This window comes from Arachis stenosperma, chromosome 2 (genome assembly GCF_014773155.1).
Source record: "Arachis stenosperma cultivar V10309 chromosome 2, arast.V10309.gnm1.PFL2, whole genome shotgun sequence".
Taxonomy (NCBI): Eukaryota; Viridiplantae; Streptophyta; class Magnoliopsida; order Fabales; family Fabaceae; genus Arachis; species Arachis stenosperma.
In genome coordinates this window covers 29,737,756-29,746,318 of record NC_080378.1, presented here as the reverse complement: position 1 = coordinate 29,746,318, position 8,563 = coordinate 29,737,756, and positions in this window count along the sequence as shown.

Sequence of the window (8,563 nt, the reverse complement as noted above, 5' to 3'; positions counted from 1 at the left end):
AAGCACGTCTACGGCAAGCTGTATGTAGGGTGTCACCATTTTCAGTGGCTACCTCCCATCCTCTCAGTGAAAACGGTCCAAATGCTCTGTCACAGCACGGCTAATCAGCTGTTGGTTCTCAATCATGTTGGAATAGGATCCATTGATCCTTTTGCGTTTGTCATCACGCCCAGCAATCCCGAGTTTGAAGCTCGTCACAGCCATTCAATCCTTGAATCCTACTCGGAATACCACAGACAAGGTTTAGACTTTCCGGATCCTCAAGAATGGCCGCCATCAATTCTAGCTTATACCACGAAGATTCTAATTAAAGAATCTAAGAGAAGTTCATTCAATCTGATGTAGAACGGAGGTGTTTGTCAGGCACACGTTCATGAGTTGAGGAAGGTGATGAGTGTCACGGATCATCACCTTCTCTATAATTAAGCACGAATGAACATCTTAGATAGGAGCATACAAATGTTTGAGTGAAGAACTAAAAACAATTGCATTAATTCATCGAGACGCTGCAGAGCTCCTCACCCCCAACAATGGAGTTTAGAGATTCATGCCGTCAAAGTGTATAAAATTCAGATCTGAAAATGTCATGAGATACAAAATAAGTCTCTAAAAGTTGTTTAAATAGTAAACTAGTAACCTAGGTTTACAGAAAATGAGTAAACTATGATAGATGATGCAGAAATCCACTTCTGGGGCCCACTTGGTGTATGCTGGGGCTGAGGCTTAAGCTTCTCACGTGCCTGGGGCTGTTTTGGGCATTCAACGCCAGGTTGTAACCTGTTTCTGGCGTTGAACTCCAACTTGTAACCTATTTCTGGCGCTGGACGCCAGACAGCAGCATGATACTGGCGTTGAACGCCAGTTTACGTCGTCTATCTTCGCGCAAAGTATGAACTATTATATATTGCTGGAAAGCCCTGGATGTCTACTTTCCAACGATATTAAGAGCGCGCCAATTGGACTTCCGTAGCTCCAGAAAATCCATTTCGAGTGCAGGGAGGTCAGGATCCAACAGCCTCAGTAGTCCTTTTTCAGCCTAACTCAGATTTTTGCTCAGCTCCCTCAATTTCAGCCAGAAAATACCTGAAATCACAGAAAAACACACAAACTCATAATAAAGTCCAGAAATATGATTTTAGCCTAAAAACTAATAATATTCTACTAAAAACCAATTAAAACATACTAAAATCTACATGAAATTACCCCCAAAAAGCGTATAAAATATCCGCTCATCACAACACCAAACTTAAACTGTTGCTTGTCCTCAAGCAACTAGATAAATAAAATAGGATGAAAAGAAATTAAGAAGTAATAATATCTAAGAGTTTTAAATGGAGTTTAGATTCTTATTAGATGAGCGGGGCTTGTAGCTTTTTGTTTCTGAACAGTGTTGGCATCTTCCTTTATCTTTTGAAATTCAGAATGATTGGCATCCATAGGAACTCGGAATTCAGATAGTATTATTGATTCTCCTAGTGTAGTATGTTGATTCTTGAACACAGATACTTTATGAGTCTTGGCCGTGGCCCTAAACACTTTGTTTTCCAGTATTACCACCGGATACATGAATGCCACAGACACATGACTGGGTGAACCTTTTCAGATTGTGACTCAGCTTTGCTAGAGTCCCTAGTTAGAGGTGTCCAGAGCTCTTAAGCACACTCTTTTGCTTTGGATCACGACTTTAACCACTCAGTCTCAAGCTTTTCACTTGAACCTGCATGCCACAAGCACATGGTTAGGGATAGCTTGATTTAGCCGCTTAGGCCTGGAATTACTTCCTTGGGCCCTCCTATCCACTGATGCTCAAAGCCTTGGATCCTTTTCTTAATCCAATGATTTCTTGTAAAAAAATTTTTTTCACTGCTTTTTCTTGCTTCAAGAATCAATTTCATGATTTTTCAGATCATCAATAGTATTTTTCGTGTTCCTCATTCTTTCAGGAGCCAATATTCATAAAATTCAAGATAAAAATTATGCATTGTTCAAGCATTCATTCAGAAAACAAAAAGTATTGCCACCACATATAGTTAATTATAATTTTTATTATTAAGAACTCGAAAAATAAATTACTTCTTTATTCTAATTATCTACTATTTTATTGATGTCTGATGATGATGAGAAAAATAAATTATAACTTAATTGGGAATAAAACCAGAATAGATATACTAATTACTACTACTACTACTATATATATCTCCTAAGGTAAATTTCTATAATAACATTATCACAGAGTTAAAGCTAAATTTAGAACTCAACAACCTGTGTTCTGAGAAGTAGATGTTCCTTTGATCTGTGGGATACTTGGTCCTTCAAGAATTAATTTTTGGCGCTTCAGCTCCCTTAAATCACGCCCTTGCTCTTCTTGTTCCTTAAGCAGTTTGCAAAGCATGCTACTTTGATTGTTCTGTTCTTCCTTTATTTGGTCCATAGCTTCTTGCAATTTGGAAATAGATGCCTCAAGATGTTCCCAATATTCGAATTGAGGGAGTTCTGGGAGGACTTCATGTGCTCTCCTCTTGATTGGATCATCCTGCAGCTGTTGTCTGTCCATTGATATTCTGGTGATTGGCCTCTCAACTGAGATATACTCTGTTATTCCCATCTTCACTCCAGCATCTTTGCAGAGCATAGAAATTAAGTTTGGATAGGCCAATCTGGCGTCCTTGGAATTCCTGTTTGTTATTTTTGTATAATTCACACGAGATCAGTTGATGGACTTCTACCTCTTTTCCCAACATGATGCAGTGAATCATCACTGCTCTTTTAATAGTAACTTCAGAACGGTTGCTGGTGGGCAATATAGAACGCCCAATGAAATCCAGCCAGCCTCTGGCTACTGGTTTGAGATCTTCTCTTTTGAGTTGATTTGGGATGCCAGTCGTGTTGGTGGTCCACCTGGCTTCAGGGATGCATATATCCTCTAGAATCTTGTCCAAACCTTTATTTACCCTCATCATTCTCCTATTAAAGGAGTCTGGGTCATCTTTCAGCTGAGGAAGCTTAAAGATCTCCCTGATTTTGTCAGGATGGGTATGAACAATCTTTCCTCTGACTAAGGTCCGATGGTCATAGAGGGCAGCTCCAATTATTCTTTGCATGTCTGTCTGCCATAAATTAGCATAGAACTCTTGAACCATGTTCCTTCCCACTTTCGTTTCAGGATTAGCTAGGATTTCCTAGTTCCTGTTTCGAATTTGTTCTTGGATCTCTGGATATTCATCTTCTTTCAGATCGAACTTGACTTCCGGGATCACTGATCTTAGACTCATTATTTTGTAGTAATGGTCTGAATGTTCTTTAGTTAAGAACTTCCCTTGATTCCAAAGTGGCTTTGGAGTATTCTCTTTCTTTTCTCTTAGGTTGGATTGTTTTCCTTTAGGGGCCATGATCAAAATGAGTATGTTTTTATGATCACGGATAAGCACACCAAACTTAGAGGTTTGCTTGTCCTCAAGCAAAAGAAGAGAGAGAAGAGGGATAGGAGGAGAGCAAGTGTGGAATGGTGGATGAGGAGAGGGGCGCCGAAAGTGAATATAAAGGGAGGGGGTGGGTTTTCGAAAATAAGAAAGAGATATAAGATAAAAGATATGATTTATAAAAGATAAATATGACAAGAAAAGGATATCATTTAAAAATATATGAATGATATTTAAAAATAAATTTGAATTTTATAATTTGAAAAAGATTTTAAAAGATAATTAAGTTTGAAAAGAAATTGGAAAAAGAGTTTGATTAGATTGAAAAAAAAATTTATGTTTATGTATGAAGCTACATTTGATATTTTGAAAAGGGATTTTAGAAATTAGGGTTTTTAAAAACTAAGATTAAAAATTTTGGAATTGAAGGATGATATTTTGAAACATGTTTATGCAAGAAATCATGAATTGAAACATAAAAGTTAGAAATTTTGTGAAGAAAAACGAATTTTACCTCCTCCCCACCATCCTAGCATTAAACGCCCAACTGCTGCATGTTTTGGGCGTTTAACGCCCAATTGTTGCTTCTCCTGGGCGTTCAACGCCCAGTTGATGCTTCTTTCTGGCGTTGAACGCCAGGAAGTCCTTTGTCACTGGGCGTTTTTCTGAACGCCCAGGACGCTGTCAATCTGGCGTTAAACGCCCAGAAGGTGCTTTTTTCTGGCGTTTAACGCCCAGAAGATGCTCCTTTTTGGCGTTTAACGCCCAGATGGCTACCCTTACTGGCGTTGAACGCCCAGTGGGTGCTTCTTTTGGGCGTTCAATGCCCAAAATGTTTCTTACTGGCTTTTTTTCGCCAGTGAACTTCCAACTTCTCCTGTAACTCTGTGAATTCAAGCAATTGATATTCTACCTTGAAGATACTTTGACATATACCTGTAAAAATCAATTAATTAACAAAAACAAATAAAATTAAATTTTGTAAATGGCTGGGTTGCCTCCCAGCAAGCGCTTCTTTAGTGTCGTTAGCTGGACTATTACTGAGATTTTAATCAAGTCTCAGTTTTGAGCATTCTTGCTCAAAATTGCTTTCAAGATAATGTTTAACTCTCTGTCCATTAACAATGAACTTTTTGTTAGATTCATTATCCTGAAGCTCTACGTATCCATATGGTGATACACTTGTAATCACATATGGACCTCTCCACCGGGATTTTAATTTCCCGGGGAATAATTTGAGCCTAGAATTGAATAGCAGAACTTTCAGCCCCAGCTCAAATACTCTGGATGACAATTTCTTATCATGCCATATTTTCGCTTTCTCTTTGTAAATTTTTGCGTTCTCGAAAGTATTGAGTCTAAATTCCTCTAGCTCATTTAACTGGAGCAATCTTTTTTCTCCAGCTAACTTAGCATCAAGGTTTAGGAATCTGGTTGCCCAGTAGGCCTTGTGTTCCAGTTCCACTGGCAAGTGACATGCCTTTCCATACACAAGCTGGTATGGAGAGGTCCCTATAGGGGTCTTGAATGCTGTTCTGTATGCGCACAGAGCATCATCCAAGCTTCTTGCCCAATCCCTTCTACGGTTAATTACAGTCCATTCCAGGATTCTTTTGAGTTCTCTATTTGAGACTTCAGCTTGCCCATTAGTTTGTGGGTGATATGGAGTAGCTACCCTGTGGCTAACTCCATAACGAACCAAAGCAGAGTAAAGCTGTTTATTGCAGAAATGAGTTCCCCCATCACTGATTAATACTCTAGGGGTACCAAATCTGCTGAAGATGTGTTTCTGAAGGAATTTTAACACTGTTTTAGTGTCATTAGTGGGTGTTGCAATAGCCTCCACCCATTTGGATACATAATCCACTGCCACCAGAATATAAGTGTTTGAGTATGATGGTGGGAAAGGTCCCATGAAGTCAATACCCCATACATCAAACAACTCAATCTCCAACATCCCTTGTTGAAGCATGGCATAACTGTGAGGCAGATTGCCAGATCTTTGGCAACTGTCACAATTAAGTACAAACACTCGGGAATCTTTATAGAGAGTAGGCCAGTAGAAGCCACATTGGAGGACTCTTGTGGCTGTTCGCTCACTTCCAAAATGTCCTTCATACTGTGATCCATGGCAGTGCCATAGGATCTTCTACGCTTCTTCCTTAGGCACACATCTACGGATTACTCCGTCTGCACATCTCTTGAAGAGATATGGTTCATCCCAAAGATAGTATTTTGCATCTGTGATCAATTTCTTTGATTGATGCCTACTGTACTCTTTGGGTATGAACCTCACTGCCTTGTAGTTTGCAATGTCTGCAAACCATGGCACTTCCTGGATGGCAAATAATTGCTCATCCGAAAAGTTTTCACAGATCTCAGTAAGAGGGAGGGACGCCCCTTCTAGTGGTTTTATTCGGGATAAGTGATCTGCTACCTGATTCTCTGTCCCTTTTCTGTCTCTTATTTCTATATCAAACTCTTGCAGAAGCAACACCCATCTTATAAGTCTGGGTTTTGAATCCTGCTTTGTGAGTATATATTTAAGAGCAGCATGATCAGTGTACACAATCACTTTTGATCCTACTAAATAGAATCTGAACTTGTCAATAGCATACACCACTGCAAGTAATTCTTTTTCTGTGGTTGTGTAGTTCTTCTGTGCGTCATTTAAAATACAGCTAGCATAGTAAATGACGTGCATGAGCTTGTCATGCCTCTATCCCAATACTGCACCAATGGCATGATCACTGGCGTCACACATCAATTCAAACGGTAATGTCCAGTTTGGTGCAGAGATGACTGGTGCTGTGACCAGCTTAGCTTTCAGAGTCTCAAATGCCTGCAGACACTCCTTATCAAAGATAAATGGTGTGTCGGCAGCTAGCAGATTACTTAGAGGTTTGGCGATTTTTGAAAAATCCTTTATAAACCTCCTATAGAATCCTGCATGCCCCAGAAAGCTTCTGATTGCCTTAACATTGGCTAGTGGTGGTAATTTTTCAATTACCTCTATCTTAGCTTGATCCACCTCTATTCCCTTATTCGAGATTTTGTGCCCAAGGACAATTCCTTCAGTCACCATAAAGTGACACTTCTCCCAATTTAAAACCAGGTTAGTCTCTTGGCATCTCTTTAGAACAAGTGCTAGATGGTTAAGGCAGGAGCTGAATGAGTCTCCAAACACTGAAAAGTCATCCATGAAGACTTCCAGAAATTTTTCCACCATATCAGAGAAAATTGAGAGCATGCACCTCTGAAAGGTTGCAGGTGCATTGCACAGGCCAAATCGCATCCTTCTGTATGCAAATACTCCAGATGGACATGTGAATGCCTTTTTCTCTTGATCCTGGGGATCTACTGCAATTTGATTATAACCTGAATATCCATCCAGGAAGCAATAGTATTCATGACCTGCTAGTCTTTCTAGCATCTGGTCTATGAATGGTAAAGGAAAATGATCCTTTCTGGTGGCTGTATTGAGCCTTCTATAATCAATACACATACGCCACCCTGTAACTGTTTTTGTAGGAACCAGTTCATTTTTTTCATTATGAACCATTGTCATGCCTCCCTTCTTAGGGACGACTTGGATAGGGCTTACCCAGGGGCTATCAGAAATAGGATAAATAATCCCAGCCTCTAGTAATTTAGTGACTTCCTTCTGCACCACTTCCTTCATGGCTGGATTCAGCCGCCTTTGTGGTTGGACCACTGGCTTGGCGTCACCCTCCAATAGGATCTTGTGCATGCATCTGGCTGGGCTAATGCCCTTAAGATCACTGATAGACCACCCAAGAGCTGTCTTGTGTGTTCTTAGCACTTGAATTAGTGCTTCCTCCTCCTGTGGCTCTAAGGTAGAGCTTATGATTACAGGAAAGGTATCACCTTCTCCCAGAAATGCATATTTCAGGGATGGTGGTAATGGTTTGAGCTCGGGTTTTGGAGGTTTTTCCTCTTCCTGAGGGATTTTCAGAGGTTCTATTATTCTCTCTGATTCCTCCAGATCAGGCTGAACATCTTTAAAGATGTCCTCTAGCTCTGATTCGAGACTCTCAGCCATATTGACCTCTCTTACCAGAGAGACAATAATATCAACACTCATGCAATCATTTGGGGTGTCTGGATGTTGCATGGCTTTGACAACATTCAACTTGAACTCTTCCTCATTGACTCTCAAGGTTACTTCCCCTTTTTGGACGTCAATGAGGGTTCGGCCAGTTGCTAGGAAAGGTCTTCCTAGAATGAGAGTTGCACTCTTGTGCTCCTCCATTTCCAGCACCACAAAGTCAGTAGGGAAGGCAAATGGCCCAACCTTGACGATCATGTCTTCAATCACGCCTGATGGGTATTTAATGGAGCCATCAGCAAGTTGAAGACATATCCGGGTTGGTTTGACTTCTTCAGTCAAACCGAGCTTTGTGATAATAGATGCAGGTATTAGGTTGATACTTGCCCCAAGATCGCATAGAGCTTGCTTGGTACAATTACCCTCTAATGTGCATGGTATCGTAAAGCTCCCGGGGTCTTTAAGCTTCTCTGGTAAGCTTTTCAGAATGACTGCACTGCATTCATCAGTGAGGTAAACTTTTTCAGTTTCTCTCCAATCCTTCTTATGACTTAAGATCTCTTTCATGAACTTAGCATAAGAGGGTATTTGCTCAAGTGCTTCTGCAAACGGAATCTTTATTTCAAGAGTCCTGAGATAGTCTGCAAAGCGGGCAAATTGCTTATCCTGTTCCGCTTGGCGGAGTTTTTGAGGATAAGGCATTTTGGCTTTATATTCCTCAACCTTAGTTGCTGCAGGTTTATTACCTACAGAAGTGGGTTGAGAAGCCTTTTTAGAAGGGTTGTTATCAGCACTTGTATGTGACTGATCCCCCACTGGCATTTGAATGCCAGGGGTGGAAGCTGGAGTGGCGTTAAATGCCAACTCCTTATCTGTTACTGGCATCTGAATGCTAGAACTGTGCTCCCTTTGGGCGTTCAACGCCGGATTCATGCTTGTTTCTGGCGTTGAACGCCAGGAATGAGCATGGTCTGGGCATTCAGCGCCAGCCTTATTCCTCTCTGGGCTCTGATTGTCCTCAGAGGGATTTTGAGTAGCCATTTGTTTATTTCTTGGCTTCCTGCTGCTTTGAAGT